At 45.2% G+C, this 18,303-nt stretch overlaps 1 long non-coding RNA gene across 1 annotated transcript; it reads right to left on the bottom strand.

The window, feature by feature from the left end:
• Nucleotides 1-17,237: 17,237 nt before the first annotated feature.
• On the bottom strand, nt 17,238-17,886 carry LOC125900414 (uncharacterized). The gene is made up of 3 exons (XR_007450848.1): nt 17,801-17,886; nt 17,529-17,675; nt 17,238-17,443 (listed from the first exon to the last, which is right to left on the bottom strand). It is a non-coding gene; the product is annotated as an uncharacterized LOC125900414 (long non-coding RNA).
• Nucleotides 17,887-18,303: the final 417 nt, after the last annotated feature.

Genomic DNA, 18,303 nt, shown 5'->3' with positions numbered 1-18,303 from the left:
TTCAAGTTTCACTTCGGGGGGTGGGGGTGGGGGTGGGGGTGGGTGCGGGTGTGAGTATTTTACATTTCTGAAATCAGTGTAGAATTGAGAGCAAGTTTGGTGAAGCACCTTTATACTACAGTGCATCAGGGAATGACTCAAGCCATCATCAAGGACAACAGATACAAGAAGCGTTTGAGGAATTTATCATTTTGAGTTAAATCTGGGCCCCTGATTAGATATGGCAAGAATTCTGCAAGCCCAGGGCAAGTTTTAAGTGGTTGCTTTGCAAGGCAACTTTGTGGGAAAATATGGCAATCTCAAAGTTAAGCATTCACCTGCTTATTGATGTCTGCAAAAGCCTCAAAAAACTCCTCGAGCTGGTCATCATCAGGGGACTCTGTCAAGCCTGTCAACACCTCCCTCACCAAGACCTCATCCTCCAAAGCACCGCTGTCTGGATCCAGGAGCAGCTCAGCCTTCTGGTTTGGTGAGAGGATTCCAGAACCTCCCCTGATGACACAAACAAAGAGGATATATGAATTCCTTTCGCTCTGACATGGAAAAACCACCGCTCTATGCAGATTCACCACGTTCTGCATATTGTGCTACTGTTTTCAAGGAAGACTGGTTAAAAAGAAGGAGAGAAAAACGTATGACTTACCTTAGAAAGGTTGAAGACTTTGAGGTCAGAGTACGTTGCGTGTTGGGAAAATGGTCCCAAGTTTGCCCCAACCCATTCGCTATCATTCTCAATTCCCTGCCTGCAGACTAAGGCACAAAGATGGATGTTAGCATCTGCACAATTTAGCAAGCATAATTTCTTTGTTGATACACATGGAACAAGGCGACCACGTGGCGCAGTTTGTTGTATTACTCCTACCTGGCTTGTTGATGACACCCGCAGATTTTCTCATGTAACCAAGTAGAACACGTGTGATTTCTTGTTGTCTATGTGGGCTCATTGCAGGGTGAGCTTTGGCCAACCCACTCACACTGCAAAGGGCAAAAAGGAACATTCTTAAGGAGTCCTTCATCAGTTGTATTTTTTGCAATGCAAACTTGCTTGTATGTGAAATGCTACTCACACAACATGGTAGTTTGTGCAGTTTACGTCTGAGGTTGCATTCTTCAGCATCATTGGACTGAAACTTGGAAGGAAAGTAACCAGTGTCACATGGAACCACATGAACCAGTCGGCTTCCTCAAATTGCGGAAATGGCGACTGATGATGGCGAAGGTCCTATTCATTACACGATCTCTGACAGGAGGCTGGAAATCAGGTTCCTGACAAATGATGACATGAGACGATTTTTATACCATAGTGCACCACACAAGATGCGAGAAGGGATGTAACAAAATATTTCACTTGAACGAATCCCCTACAGCTGATGTAGAGGGTTCCGTACGTATCTAAGTATGAACTATGCTCCTTCAAAGCTTAGCATTGTCTTTCTTTTCCGGGTGTCAAGAGTACCCTACCTTTTCTTCTGCCGCGAGCTCCGTCAGGAATTCGTCCACATTTTCCAGAGCATCGCCCTCCTCCAGACGGTCAAACACACGGTCGATTTGGTTTGTGTCATTCAAGGCCCCTGAGCTCAGTGTAAACTGTGCCACCTGAGTAGGAGTGAGCACTGACAACGATTCGGCCTACGAGAGGGAATCAATGCAAAATCAGACAGCTGGAATTGCAAAGCCACAGGAAAGACATTTCAGTTTGGGGAAAAAGGAATGCTACCACCACAGGTGCCACTTACACTGGAGAAGTTGGCATTTAGGGCTTGCAGATCCTGTAGGGTTGCAAAACCAGAAAAGCCGCCAAGGTTTGCCCGTAGCCACTCTTCACTATCTCCGTCAAATGAGACACAGCCAGGATCTGCAAAGAAGCCAGAAAGAAAGACATTGGCAGGGTGTAACCACTGTATGCCATCAGGACATCACCAAATTGAGCTTGGGCACCTGCCTTTACCTGATGAGTCGTTTCTTGAAAGGAATGGCTTGATGAAATGAGTGTAGACTGTGTGCTGTCTTTCTCTGTCCATGTATGCCATTTGGCTGCTGAATGCCTGGATACTAAAATTTGAGAGAAGGCTTTAAACACTTGACAACTGTAAATCTGCAGGTTCCTCTGCAACCTTGTTCAAAGGGCAAAATATCACACATTTACTTACACAGTCTGGTATGTATGGCAGCTGAAGTTCTTGGCGCTAAGGCAGAATAGGAAGTTGGGGATGGAGAGGCCAAAAATGGACGAATCTTTGTTTGGAACCAGTTGCTGACAAAGGTTTCGTTCTGCAGTTGGGCCTGACTGAAGTTGGCAATTCTCACTTCTCCAAGAGCCTCAAGCATATGTGACAAGGATGGGTTGCTGTCCCTGGGGCCTGGAATTGGAAAAAGTCATTTTGGCCTGATACAGATTTGCAGCGGGCACACAACTATTCTGTGAAACTGTGGGATTAGATTTACCATGGTGGCGAATGTCATAAGAGCCCGTCTAGTGCAGTAGAAGCTTTTGGAAGAAAAGCTTCCAGACCTCTACAGGTAATGGCCTGTGGCTTTGCAGTGAGCAATTCATCAATGTGGAAACGTTGCTGGCTGTCAGATGTGTGGCCTTGGGAAAAATTAGACAGGAAGTAAAGCAAAGAGTTTCAGAGCTTATGGAGATTTCTATCACGAGGGTAATGAAGCCAAAGCCAAATCTTTCTTTGGGATTCACAGCTTACGAAACAATCTTACCGAGGAGCAGGCATTCTCAGTGATGGTGAAATTGCACAAGGCCTCTGAGGAACTGTCAACAGACAGTGTGTGTTCAATTTGAGATCTGAGGAGAGCAATAACAAGTTAATCACCCGTCACCTTAGTTAGACTGTGAGGACAAGCTGAACCTACACAAACTTAGCACTGGACTAAACAGTCATTGCCCTACCCGTTCAAATGCAGCACAGATGTGGTCCTCTGTGAAAAGACAATATTCGTGTATCAGGCATTGTACCTTCACAACGCTATCTTGTCATCAAAGTTAAAATGTCTGGTACTTTACAGACTTACCATCAACCGGGTCTCTTTGCACTGAGAGAAGCAAAGCATAATTGTTATTCGAGTGGCTACAGCTACTAAAAGTTGAAATACCTTAATGCGCCACCTTGCCAAAGTTAATGTGTCAGACTTGTGTCCTGTAAATTTCGATCCAATATACAGTGATCCATGAATTACATCCATAGACATAAACTCACCATGAAGGAATCTGGAACTGAGCAACCTGTTTGAGAGAAAAATTGAAAGGGAGGCATGGCGTCAGTGCAGCTCTTGTCATTGTAGTGGTAACTGGCTTTTCTGAAAACAGTTTGTCAGGTGAACATTTTGCCACGTACGTGGGAATCTCTTCTTGAGTGACTTTATGCTTGATCTGACATCATAGGAAATGTCCAGTGGCAGAGATTCCAAGCTTTGCCGAAGACCAGTGAGGCTGAAGGAAGAAAAGAGACATCTTTGTGACTTGTCCGGAGCTAAAGTCTGACATCATGATGCAAACCCAAAATGTTGAGCTGTGGACTTCAGAAATATTGTCTCTTACATAGCTGCGTAGGATGCACAGCTGATGTTTCTGGGGATCACCACCAAGCTGCCAGGGCGGAGGCTTGCCATCACAGGAGTCAAATGGCGCTGGAACCACAGTTCAAAGTCTTCAGGCTCAAATTCTTCAAATTCAGGAGCAAGGGCTGCCAAGGTCAGGTTCAAGATGGTGTCTCGCACAGCTGGATTTTTGATGAGGGTGATGTTTCTCTGGAAATAAAAGGATTCAAGTTTCACTTCGGGGGGTGGGGGTAGGGGTGGGGGTGGGTGCGGGTGTGAGTATTTTACATTTCTGAAATCAGTGTAGAATTGAGAGCAAGTTTGGTGAAGCACCTTTATACTACAGTGCATCAGGGGAATGACTCAAGCCATCATCAAGGACAACAGATACAAGAAGCGTTTGAGGAATTTATCATTTTGAGTTAAATCTGGGCCCCTGATTAGATATGGCAAGAATTCTGCAAGCCCAGGGCAAGTTTTAAGTGGTTGCTTTGCAAGGCAACTTTGTGGGAAAATATGGCAATCTCAAAGTTAAGCATTCACCTGCTTATTGATGTCTGCAAAAGCCTCAAAAAACTCCTCGAGCTGGTCATCATCAGGGGACTCTGTCAAGCCTGTCAACACCTCCCTCACGAAGACCTCATCCTCCAAAGCACCGCTGTCTGGATCCAGGAGCAGCTCAGCCTTCTGGTTTGGTGAGAGGGATTCCAGAACCTCCCCCTGATGACACAAACAAAGAGGATATATGAATTCCTTTTCGCTCTGACATGGAAAAACCACCGCTCTATGCAGATTCCCACGTTCTGCATATTGTGCTACTGTTTTCAAGGAAGACTGGTTAAAAAGAAGGAGAAAAACGTATGACTTACCTTAGAAAGGTTGAAGACTTTGAGGTCAGAGTACGTTGCGTGTTGGGAAAATGGTCCCAAGTTTGCCCCAACCCATTCGCTATCATTCTCAATTCCCTGCCTGCAGACTAAGGCACAAAGATGGATGTTAGCATCTGCACAATTTAGCAAGCATAATTTCTTTGTTGATACACATGGAACAAGACGACCACGTGGCGCAGTTTGTTGTATTACTCCTACCTGGCTTGTTGATGACACCCGCAGATTTTCTCATGTAACCAAGTAGAACACGTGTGATTTCTTGTTGTCTATGTGGGCTCATTGCAGGGTGAGCTTTGGCCAACCCACTCACACTGCAAAGGGCAAAAAGGAACATTCTTAAGGAGTCCTTCATCAGTTGTATTTTTTGCAATGCAAACTTGCTTGTATGTGAAATGCTACTCACACAACATGGTAGTTTGTGCAGTTTACGTCTGAGGTTGCATTCTTCAGCATCATTGGACTGAAACTTGGAAGGAAAGTAACCAGTGTCACATGGAACCACATGAACCAGTCGGCTTCCTCAAATTGCGGAAATGGCGACTGATGATGGCGAAGGTCCTATTCATTACACGATCTCTGACAGGAGGCTGGAAATCAGGTTCCTGACAAATGATGACATGAGACGATTTTTATACCATAGTGCACCACACAAGATGCGAGAAGGGATGTAACAAAATATTTCACTTGAACGAATCCCCTACAGCTGATGTAGAGGGTTCCGTACGTATCTAAGTATGAACTATGCTCCTTCAAAGCTTAGCATTGTCTTTCTTTTCCGGGTGTCAAGAGTACCCTACCTTTTCTTCTGCCGCGAGCTCCGTCAGAATTCGTCCACATTTTCCAGAGCATCGCCCTCCTCCAGACGGTCAAACACACGGTCGATTTGGTTTGTGTCATTCAAGGCCCCTGAGCTCAGTGTAAACTGTGCCACCTGAGTAGGAGTGAGCACTGACAACGATTCGGCCTACGAGAGGAATCAATGCAAAATCAGACAGCTGGAATTGCAAAGCCACAGGAAAGACATTTCAGTTTGGGGAAAAAGGAATGCTACCACCACAGGTGCCACTTACACTGGAGAAGTTGGCATTTAGGGCTTGCAGATCCTGTAGGGTTGCAAAACCAGAAAAGCCGCCAAGGTTTGCCCGTAGCCACTCTTCACTATCTCCGTCAAATGAGACACAGCCAGGATCTGCAAAGAAGCCAGAAAGAAAGACATTGGCAGGGTGTAACCACTGTATGCCATCAGGACATCACCAAATTGAGCTTGGGCACCTGCCTTTACCTGATGAGTCGTTTCTTGAAAGGAATGGCTTGATGAAATGAGTGTAGACTGTGTGCTGTCTTTCTCTGTCCATGTATGCCATTTGGCTGCTGAATGCCTGGATACTAAAATTTGAGAGAAGGCTTTAAACACTTGACAACTGTAAATCTGCAGGTTCCTCTGCAACCTTGTTCAAAGGGGAGCAAAATATCACACATTTACTTACACAGTCTGGTATGTATGGCAGCTGAAGTTCTTGGCGCTAAGGCAGAATAGGAAGTTGGGGGATGGAGAGGCCAAAATGGACGAATCTTTGTTTGGAACCAGTTGCTGACAAAGGTTTCGTTCTGCAGTTGGGCCTGACTGAAGTTGGCAATTCTCACTTCTCCAAGAGCCTCAAGCATATGTGACAAGGATGGTTGCTGTCCCTGGGGCCTGGAATTGGAAAAAGTCATTTTGGCCTGATACAGATTTGCAGCGGGCACACAACTATTCTGTGAAACTGTGGGATTAGATTTACCATGGTGGCGAATGTCATAAGAGCCCCGTCTAGTGCAGTAGAAGCTTTTGGAAGAAAAGCTTCCAGACCTCTACAGGTAATGGCCTGTGGCTTTGCAGTGAGCAATTCATCAATGTGGCAACGTTGCTGGCTGTCAGATGTGTGGCCTTGGGAAAAATTAGACAGGAAGTAAAGCAAAGAGTTTCAGAGCTTATGGAGATTTCTATCACGAGGGTAATGAAGCCAAAGCCAAATCTTTCTTTGGGATTCACAGCTTACGTAAAACAATCTTACCGAGGAGCAGGCATTCTCAGTGATGGTGAAATTGCACAAGGCCTCTGAGGAACTGTCAACAGACAGTGTGTGTTCAATTTGAGATCTGAGGAGAGCAATAACAAGTTAATCACCGTCACCTTAGTTAGACTGTGAGGACAAGCTGAACCTACACAAACTTAGCACTGGACTAAACAGTCATTGCCCTACCGTTCAAATGCAGCACAGATGTGGTCCTCTGTGAAAAGACAATATTCGTGTATCAGGCATTGTACCTTCACAACGCTATCTTGTCATCAAAGTTAAAATGTCTGGTACTTTACAGACTTACCATCAACCGGGGTCTCTTTGCACTGGAGAGAAGCAAAGCATAATTGTTATTCGAGTGGCTACAGCTACTAAAAGTTGAAATACCTTAATGCAGCCACCTTGCCAAAGTTAATGTGTCAGACTTGTGTCCTGTAAATTTCGATCCAATATACAGTGATCCATGAATTACATCCATAGACATAAACTCACCATGAAGGAATCTGGAACTGAGCAACCTGTTTGAGAGAAAAATTGAAAGGGAGGCATGGCGTCAGTGCAGCTCTTGTCATTGTAGTGGTAACTGGCTTTTCTGAAAACAGTTTGTCAGGTGAACATTTTGCCACGTGGGAATCTCTTCTTGAGTGACTTTATGCTTGATCTGACATCATAGGAAATGTCCAGTGGCAGAGATTCCAAGCTTTGCCGAAGACCAGTGAGGCTGAAGGAAGAAAAGAGACATCTTTGTGACTTGTCCGGAGCTAAAGTCTGACATCATGATGCAAACCCAAAATGTTGAGCTGTGGACTTCAGAAATATTGTCTCTTACATAGCTGCGTAGGATGCACAGCTGATGTTTCTGGGGATCACCACCAAGCTGCCAGGGCGGAGGCTTGCCATCACAGGAGTCAAATGGCGCTGGAACCACAGTTCAAAGTCTTCAGGCTCAAATTCTTCAAATTCAGGAGCAAGGGCTGCCAAGGTCAGGTTCAAGATGGTGTCTCAGCTGGATTTTTGATGAGGGTGATGTTTCTCTGGACAGAAAAGGATTCAAGTTTCACTTCGGGGGGTGGGGGTGGGGGGGGGGGGGGGTGCGGGTGCGAGTAGTTTACATTTCTGAAATCATTGGAGAATTGAGAGCAAGGGTGGTGAAGCACAGTTATACTCCAGTGCATCAGGGAATGACTCAAGCCATCATCAAGGACAACAGATACAAGAAGCGTTTGAGGAATTTATCATTTTGAGTTAAATCTGGGCCCCTGATTAGATATGGCAAGAATTCTGCAAGCCCAGGGCAAGTTTTAAGTGGTTGCTTTGCAAGGCAACTTTGTGGGAAAATATGGCAATCTCAAAGTTAAGCATTCACCTGCTTATTGATGTCTGCAAAAGCCTCAAAAAACTCCTCGAGCTGGTCATCATCAGGGACTCTGTCAAGCCTGTCAACACCTCCCTCACGAAGACCTCATCCTCCAAAGCACCGCTGTCTGGATCCAGGAGCAGCTCAGCCTTCTGGTTTGGTGAGAGGGATTCCAGAACCTCCCCCTGATGACACAAACAAAGAGGATATATGAATTCCTTTTCGCTCTGACATGGAAAAACCACCGCTCTATGCAGATTCCCACGTTCTGCATATTGTGCTACTGTTTTCAAGGAAGACTGGTTAAAAAGAAGGAGAGAAAAACGTATGACTTACCTTAGAAAGGTTGAAGACTTTGAGGTCAGAGTACGCGTTGCGTGTTGGAAAATGGTCCCAAGTTTGCCCCAACCCATTCGCTATCATTCTCAATTCCCTGCCTGCAGACTAAGGCACAAAGATGGATGTTAGCATCTGCACAATTTAGCAAGCATAATTTCTTTGTTGATACACATGGAACAAGCGACCACGTGGCGCAGTTTGTTGTATTACTCCTACCTGGCTTGTTGATGACACCGCAGATTTTCTCATGTAACCAAGTAGAACACGTGTGATTTCTTGTTGTCTATGTGGGCTCATTGCAGGGTGAGCTTTGGCCAACCCACTCACACTGCAAAGGGCAAAAAGGAACATTCTTAAGGAGTCCTTCATCAGTTGTATTTTTTGCAATGCAAACTTGCTTGTATGTGAAATGCTACTCACACAACATGGTAGTTTGTGCAGTTTACGTCTGAGGTTGCATTCTTCAGCATCATTGGACTGAAACTTGGAAGGAAAGTAACCAGTGTCACATGGAACCATGAACCAGTCGGCTTCCTCAAATTGCGGAAATGGCGACTGATGATGGCGAAGGTCCTATTCATTACACGATCTCTGACAGGAGGCTGGAAATCAGGTTCCTGACAAATGATGACATGAGACGATTTTTATACCATAGTGCACCACACAAGATGCGAGAAGGGATGTAACAAAATATTTCACTTGAACGAATCCCCTACAGCTGATGTAGAGGGTTCCGTACGTATCTAAGTATGAACTATGCTCCTTCAAAGCTTAGCATTGTCTTTCTTTTCCGGGTGTCAAGAGTACCCTACCTTTTCTTCTGCCGCGAGCTCCGTCAGGAATTCGTCCACATTTTCCAGAGCATCGCCTCCTCCAGACGGTCAAACACACGGTCGATTTGGTTTGTGTCATTCAAGGCCCCTGAGCTCAGTGTAAACTGTGCCACCTGAGTAGGAGTGAGCACTGACAACGATTCGGCCTACGAGAGGGAATCAATGCAAAATCAGACAGCTGGAATTGCAAAGCCACAGGAAAGACATTTCAGTTTGGGGAAAAAGGAATGCTACCACCACAGGTGCCACTTACACTGGAGAAGTTGGCATTTAGGGCTTGCAGATCCTGTAGGGTTGCAAAACCAGAAAAGCCGCCAAGGTTTGCCCGTAGCCACTCTTCACTATCTCCGTCAAATGAGACACAGCCAGGATCTGCAAAGAAGCCAGAAAGAAAGACATTGGCAGGGTGTAACCACTGTATGCCATCAGGACATCACCAAATTGAGCTTGGGCACCTGCCTTTACCTGATGAGTCGTTTCTTGAAAGGAATGGCTTGATGAAATGAGTGTAGACTGTGTGCTGTCTTTCTCTGTCCATGTATGCCATTTGGCTGCTGAATGCCTGGATACTAAAATTTGAGAGAAGGCTTTAAACACTTGACAACTGTAAATCTGCAGGTTCCTCTGCAACCTTGTTCAAAGGGGAGCAAAATATCACACATTTACTTACACAGTCTGGTATGTATGGCAGCTGAAGTTCTTGGCGCTAAGGCAGAATAGGAAGTTGGGGGATGGAGAGGCCAAAAATGGACGAATCTTTGTTTGGAACCAGTTGCTGACAAAGGTTTCGTTCTGCAGTTGGGCCTGACTGAAGTTGGCAATTCTCACTTCTCCAAGAGCCTCAAGCATATGTGACAAGGATGGGTTGCTGTCCCTGGGGCCTGGAATTGGAAAAAGTCATTTTGGCCTGATACAGATTTGCAGCGGGCACACAACTATTCTGTGAAACTGTGGGATTAGATTTACCATGGTGGCGAATGTCATAAGAGCCCGTCTAGTGCAGTAGAAGCTTTTGGAAGAAAAGCTTCCAGACCTCTACAGGTAATGGCCTGTGGCTTTGCAGTGAGCAATTCATCAATGTGGCAACGTTGCTGGCTGTCAGATGTGTGGCCTTGGGAAAAATTAGACAGGAAGTAAAGCAAAGAGTTTCAGAGCTTATGGAGATTTCTATCACGAGGGTAATGAAGCCAAAGCCAAATCTTTCTTTGGGATTCACAGCTTACGTAAAACAATCTTACCGAGGAGCAGGCATTCTCAGTGATGGTGAAATTGCACAAGGCCTCTGAGGAACTGTCAACAGACAGTGTGTGTTCAATTTGAGATCTGAGGAGAGCAATAACAAGTTAATCACCGTCACCTTAGTTAGACTGTGAGGACAAGCTGAACCTACGCAAACTTAGCACTGGACTAAACAGTCATTGCCCTACCGTTCAAATGCAGCACAGATGTGGTCCTCTGTGAAAAGACAATATTCGTGTATCAGGCATTGTACCTTCACAACGCTATCTTGTCATCAAAGTTAAAATGTCTGGTACTTTACAGACTTACCATCAACCGGGTCTCTTTGCACTGAGAGAAGCAAAGCATAATTGTTATTCGAGTGGCTACAGCTACTAAAAGTTGAAATACCACCTTGCCAAAGTTAATGTGTCAGACTTGTGTCCTGTAAATTTCGATCCAATATACAGTGATCCATGAATTACATCCATAGACATAAACTCACCATGAAGGAATCTGGAACTGAGCAACCTGTTTGAGAGAAAAATTGAAAGGGAGGCATGGCGTCAGTGCAGCTCTTGTCATTGTAGTGGTAACTGGCTTTTCTGAAAACAGTTTGTCAGGTGAACATTTTGCCACGTACGTGGGAATCTCTTCTTGAGTGACTTTATGCTTGATCTGACATCATAGGAAATGTCCAGTGGCAGAGATTCCAAGCTTTGCCGAAGACCAGTGAGGCTGAAGGAAGAAAAGAGACATCTTTGTGACTTGTCCGGAGCTAAAGTCTGACATCATGATGCAAACCCAAAATGTTGAGCTGTGGACTTCAGAAATATTGTCTCTTACATAGCTGCGTAGGATGCACAGCTGATGTTTCTGGGGATCACCACCAAGCTGCCAGGGCGGAGGCTTGCCATCACAGGAGTCAAATGGCGCTGGAACCACAGTTCAAAGTCTTCAGGCTCAAATTCTTCAAATTCAGGAGCAAGGGCTGCCAAGGTCAGGTTCAAGATGGTGTCTCGCACAGCTGGATTTTTGATGAGGGTGATGTTTCTCTGGAAATAAAAGGATTCAAGTTTCACTTCGGGGGGTGGGGGTGGGGTGTGGGGTGGTGCGGCAGTATTTTACATTTCTGAAATCAGTGTAGAATTGAGAGCAAGTTTGGTGAAGCACCTTTATACTACAGTGCATCAGGGAATGACTCAAGCCATCATCAAGGACAACAGATACAAGAAGCGTTTGAGGAATTTATCATTTTGAGTTAAATCTGGGCCCCTGATTAGATATGGCAAGAATTCTGCAAGCCCAGGGCAAGTTTTAAGTGGTTGCTTTGCAAGGCAACTTTGTGGGAAAATATGGCAATCTCAAAGTTAAGCATTCACCTGCTTATTGATGTCTGCAAAAGCCTCAAAACTCCTCGAGCTGGTCATCATCAGGGGACTCTGTCAAGCCTGTCAACACCTCCTCACGAAGACCTCATCCTCCAAAGCACCGCTGTCTGGATCCAGGAGCAGCTCAGCCTTCTGGTTTGGTGAGAGGGATTCCAGAACCTCCCCCTGATGACACAAACAAAGAGGATATATGAATTCCTTTTCGCTCTGACATGGAAAAACCACCGCTCTATGCAGATTCCCCACGTTCTGCATATTGTGCTACTGTTTTCAAGGAAGACTGGTTAAAAAGAAGGAGAGAAAAACGTATGACTTACCTTAGAAAGGTTGAAGACTTTGAGGTCAGAGTACTTTGCGTGTTGGGAAAATGGTCCCAAGTTTGCCCCAACCCATTCGCTATCATTCTCAATTCCCTGCCTGCAGACTAAGGCACAAAGATGGATGTTAGCATCTGCACAATTTAGCAAGCATAATTTCTTTGTTGATACACATGGAACAAGACGACCACGTGGCGCAGTTTGTTGTATTACTCCTACCTGGCTTGTTGATGACAGATTTTCTCATGTAACCAAGTAGAACACGTGTGATTTCTTGTTGTCTATGTGGGCTCATTGCAGGGTGAGCTTTGGCCAACCCACTCACACTGCAAAGGGCAAAAAGGAACATTCTTAAGGAGTCCTTCATCAGTTGTATTTTTTGCAATGCAAACTTGCTTGTATGTGAAATGCTACTCACACAACATGGTAGTTTGTGCAGTTTACGTCTGAGGTTGCATTCTTCAGCATCATTGGACTGAAACTTGGAAGGAAAGTAACCAGTGTCACATGGAACCACATGAACCAGTCGGCTTCCTCAAATTGCGGGAAATGGCGACTGATGATGGCGAAGGTCCTATTCATTACACGATCTCTGACAGGAGGCTGGAAATCAGGTTCCTGACAAATGATGACATGAGACGATTTTTATACCATAGTGCACCACACAAGATGCGAGAAGGGATGTAACAAAATATTTCACTTGAACGAATCCCCTACAGCTGATGTAGAGGGTTCCGTACGTATCTAAGTATGAACTATGCTCCTTCAAAGCTTAGCATTGTCTTTCTTTTCCGGGTGTCAAGAGTACCCTACCTTTTCTTCTGCCGCGAGCTCCGTCAGAATTCGTCCACATTTTCCAGAGCATCGCCCTCCTCCAGACGGTCAAACACACGGTCGATTTGGTTTGTGTCATTCAAGGCCCCTGAGCTCAGTGTAAACTGTGCCACCTGAGTAGGAGTGAGCACTGACAACGATTCGCCTACGAGAGGGAATCAATGCAAAATCAGACAGCTGGAATTGCAAAGCCACAGGAAAGACATTTCAGTTTGGGGAAAAAGGAATGCTACCACCACAGGTGCCACTTACACTGGAGAAGTTGGCATTTAGGGCTTGCAGATCCTGTAGGGTTGCAAAACCAGAAAAGCCGCCAAGGTTTGCCCGTAGCCACTCTTCACTATCTCCGTCAAATGAGACACAGCCAGGATCTGCAAAGAAGCCAGAAAGAAAGACATTGGCAGGGTGTAACCACTGTATGCCATCAGGACATCACCAAATTGAGCTTGGGCACCTGCCTTTACCTGATGAGTCGTTTCTTGAAAGGAATGGCTTGATGAAATGAGTGTAGACTGTGTGCTGTCTTTCTCTGTCCATGTATGCCATTTGGCTGCTGAATGCCTGGATACTAAAATTTGAGAGAAGGCTTTAAACACTTGACAACTGTAAATCTGCAGGTTCCTCTGCAACCTTGTTCAAAGGGGAGCAAAATATCACACATTTACTTACACAGTCTGGTATGTATGGCAGCTGAAGTTCTTGGCGCTAAGGCAGAATAGGAAGTTGGGGGATGGAGAGGCCAAAAATGGACGAATCTTTGTTTGGAACCAGTTGCTGACAAAGGTTTCGTTCTGCAGTTGGGCCTGACTGAAGTTGGCAATTCTCACTTCTCCAAGAGCCTCAAGCATATGTGACAAGGATGGGTTGCTGTCCCTGGGGGCCTGGAATTGGAAAAAGTCATTTTGGCCTGATACAGATTTGCAGCGGGCACACAACTATTCTGTGAAACTGTGGGATTAGATTTACCATGGTGGCGAATGTCATAAGAGCCCGTCTAGTGCAGTAGAAGCTTTTGGAAGAAAAGCTTCCAGACCTCTACAGGTAATGGCCTGTGGCTTTGCAGTGAGCAATTCATCAATGTGGCAACGTTGCTGGCTGTCAGATGTGTGGCCTTGGGAAAAATTAGACAGGAAGTAAAGCAAAGAGTTTCAGAGCTTATGGAGATTTCTATCACGAGGGTAATGAAGCCAAAGCCAAATCTTTCTTTGGGATTCACAGCTTACGTAAAACAATCTTACCGAGGAGCAGGCATTCTCAGTGATGGTGAAATTGCACAAGGCCTCTGAGGAACTGTCAACAGACAGTGTGTGTTCAATTTGAGATCTGAGGAGAGCAATAACAAGTTAATCACCGTCACCTTAGTTAGACTGTGAGGACAAGCTGAACTCATACGCAAACTTAGCACTGGACTAAACAGTCATTGCCCTACTGCTCAAATGCAGCACAGATGTGGTCCTCTGTGAAAAGACAATATTCGTGTATCAGGCATTGTACCTTCACAACGCTATCTTGTCATCAAAGTTAAAATGTCTGGTACTTTACAGACTTACCATCAACCGGGTCTCTTTGCACTGGAGAGAAGCAAAGCATAATTGTTATTCGAGTGGCTACAGCTACTAAAAGTTGAAATACCTTAATGCGCCACCTTGCCAAAGTTAATGTGTCAGACTTGTGTCCTGTAAATTTCGATCCAATATACAGTGATCCATGAATTACATCCATAGACATAAACTCACCATGAAGGAATCTGGAACTGAGCAACCTGTTTGAGAGAAAATTGAAAGGGAGGCATGGCGTCAGTGCAGCTCTTGTCATTGTAGTGGTAACTGGCTTTTCTGAAAACAGTTTGTCAGGTGAACATTTTGCCACGCACGTGGGAATCTCTTCTTGAGTGACTTTATGCTTGATCTGACATCATAGGAAATGTCCAGTGGCAGAGATTCCAAGCTTTGCCGAAGACCAGTGAGGCTGAAGGAAGAAAAGAGACATCTTTGTGACTTGTCCGGAGCTAAAGTCTGACATCATGATGCAAACCCAAAATGTTGAGCTGTGGACTTCAGAAATATTGTCTCTTACATAGCTAGGATGCACAGCTGATGTTTCTGGGGATCACCACCAAGCTGCCAGGGTGGAGGCTTGCCATCACAGGAGTCAAATGGCGCTGGAACCACAGTTCAAAGTCTTCAGGCTCAAATTCTTCAAATTCAGGAGCAAGGGCTGCCAAGGTCAGGTTCAAGATGGTGTCTCGCACAGCTGGATTTTTGATGAGGGTGATGTTTCTCTGGAAATAAAAGGATTCAAGTTTCACTTCGGGGGGTGGGGGTGGGGGTGGGGGTGGGTGCGGTAGTATTTTACATTTCTGAAATCAGTGTAGAATTGAGAGCAAGTTTGGTGAAGCACCTTTGTACTACAGTGCATCAGGGAATGACTCAAGCCATCATCAAGGACAACAGATACAAGAAGCGTTTGAGGAATTTATCATTTTGAGTTAAATCTGGGCCCCTGATTAGATATGGCAAGAATTCTGCAAGCCCAGGGCAAGTTTTAAGTGGTTGCTTTGCAAGGCAACTTTGTGGGAAAATATGGCAATCTCAAAGTTAAGCATTCACCTGCTTATTGATGTCTGCAAAAGCCTCAAAAAACTCCTCGAGCTGGTCATCATCAGGGGACTCTGTCAAGCCTGTCAACACCTCCCTCACGAAGACCTCATCCTCCAAAGCACCGCTGTCTGGATCCAGGAGCAGCTCAGCCTTCTGGTTTGGTGAGAGGGATTCCAGAACCTCCCCCTGATGACACAAACAAAGAGGATATATGAATTCCTTTTCGCTCTGACATGGAAAAACCACCGCTCTATGCAGATTCCCACGTTCTGCATATTGTGCTACTGTTTTCAAGGAAGACTGGTTAAAAAGAAGGAGAGAAAAACGTATGACTTACCTTAGAAAGGTTGAAGACTTTGAGGTCAGAGTACGTTGCGTGTTGGGAAAATGGTCCCAAGTTTGCCCCAACCCATTCGCTATCATTCTCAATTCCCTGCCTGCAGACTAAGGCACAAAGATGGATGTTAGCATCTGCACAATTTAGCAAGCATAATTTCTTTGTTGATACACATGGAACAAGACGACCACGTGGCGCAGTTTGTTGTATTACTCCTACCTGGCTTGTTGATGACACCCGCAGATTTTCTCATGTAACCAAGTAGAACACGTGTGATTTCTTGTTGTCTATGTGGGCTCATTGCAGGGTGAGCTTTGGCCAACTCACACTGCAAAGGGCAAAAAGGAACATTCTTAAGGAGTCCTTCATCAGTTGTATTTTTTGCAATGCAAACTTGCTTGTATGTGAAATGCTACTCACACAACATGGTAGTTTGTGCAGTTTACGTCTGAGGTTGCATTCTTCAGCATCATTGGACTGAAACTTGGAAGGAAAGTAACCAGTGTCACATGGAACCACATGAACCAGTCGGCTTCCTCAAATTGCGGAAATGGCGACTGATGATGGCGAAGGTCCTATTCATTACACGATCTCTGACAGGAGGCTGGAAATCAGGTTCCTGACAAATGATGACATGAGACGATTTTTATACCATAGTGCACCACACAAGATGCGAGAAGGATGTAACAAAATATTTCACTTGAACGAATCCCCTACAGCTGATGTAGAGGGTTCCGACGTATCTAAGTATGAACTATGCTCCTTCAAAGCTTAGCATTGTCTTTCTTTTCCGGGTGTCAAGAGTACCTACCTTTTCTTCTGCCGCGAGCTCCGTCAGGAATTCGTCCACATTTTTCCAGAGCATCGCCCTCCTCCAGACGGTCAAACACACGGTCGAGTTGGTTTGTGTCATTCAAGGCCCCTGAGCTCAGTGTAAACTGTGCCACCTGAGTAGGAGTGAGCACTGACAACGATTCGGCCTCGAGAGGGAATCAATGCAAAATCAGACAGCTGGAATTGCAAAGCCACAGGAAAGACATTTCAGTTTGGGGAAAAAGGAATGCTACCACCACAGGTGCCACTTACACTGGAGAAGTTGGCATTTAGGGCTTGCAGATCCTGTAGGGTTGCAAAACCAGAAAAGCCGCCAAGGTTTGCCCGTAGCCACTCTTCACTATCTCCGTCAAATGAGACACAGCCAGGATCTGCAAAGAAGCCAGAAAGAAAGACATTGGCAGGGTGTAACCACTGTATGCCATCAGGACATCACCAAATTGAGCTTGGGCACCTGCCTTTACCTGATGAGTCGTTTCTTGAAAGGAATGGCTTGATGAAATGAGTGTAGACTGTGTGCTGTCTTTCTCTGTCCATGTATGCCATTTGGCTGCTGAATGCCTGGATACTAAAATTTGAGAGAAGGCTTTAAACACTTGACAACTGTAAATCTGCAGGTTCCTCTGCAACCTTGTTCAAAGGGGAGCAAAATATCACACATTTACTTACACAGTCTGGTATGTATGGCAGCTGAAGTTCTTGGCGCTAAGGCAGAATAGGAAGTTGGGGGATGGAGAGGCCAAAAATGGACGAATCTTTGTTTGGAACCAGTTGCTGACAAAGGTTTCGTTCTGCAGTTGGGCCTGACTGAAGTTGGCAATTCTCACTTCTCCAAGAGCCTCAAGCATATGTGACAAGGATGGGTTGCTGTCCCTGGGGGCCTGGAATTGGAAAAAGTCATTTTGGCCTGATACAGATTTGCAGCGGGCACACAACTATTCTGTGAAACTGTGGGATTAGATTTACCATGGTGGCGAATGTCATAAGAGCCCCGTCTAGTGCAGTAGAAGCTTTTTGGAAGAAAAGCTTCCAGACCTCTACAGGTAATGGCCTGTGGCTTTGCAGTGAGCAATTCATCAATGTGGCAACGTTGCTGGCTGTCAGATGTGTGGCCTTGGGAAAAATTAGACAGGAAGTAAAGCAAAGAGTTTCAGAGCTTATGGAGATTTCTATCACGAGGGTAATGAAGCCAAAGCCAAATCTTTCTTTGGGATTCACAGCTTACAAAACAATCTTACCGAGGAGCAGGCATTCTCAGTGATGGTGAAATTGCACAAGGCCTCTGAGGAACTGTCAACAGACAGTGTGTGTTCAATTTGAGATCTGAGGAGAGCAATAACAAGTTAATCACCGTCACCTTAGTTAGACTGTGAGGACAAGCTGAACCTCACGCAAACTTAGCACTGGACTAAACAGTCATTGCCCTACCGTTCAAATGCAGCACAGATGTGGTCCTCTGTGAAAAGACAATATTCGTGTATCAGGCATTGTACCTTCACAACGCTATCTTGTCATCAAAGTTAAAATGTCTGGTACTTTACAGACTTACCATCAACCGGGTCTCTTTGCACTGGAGAGAAGCAAAGCATAATTGTTATTCGAGTGGCTACAGCTACTAAAAGTTGAAATACCTTAATGCGCCACCTTGCCAAAGTTAATGTGTCAGACTTGTGTCCTGTAAATTTCGATCCAATATACAGTGATCCATGAATTACATCCATAGACATAAACTCACCATGAA

The sequence above is a fragment of the Epinephelus fuscoguttatus genome, linkage group LG14, assembly GCF_011397635.1.
Source record: "Epinephelus fuscoguttatus linkage group LG14, E.fuscoguttatus.final_Chr_v1".
NCBI lineage: Eukaryota > Metazoa > Chordata > Actinopteri > Perciformes > Serranidae > Epinephelus > Epinephelus fuscoguttatus.
Note: the sequence above shows the minus strand (reverse complement) of the source record. Positions and strands in the feature narration are given on the sequence as shown.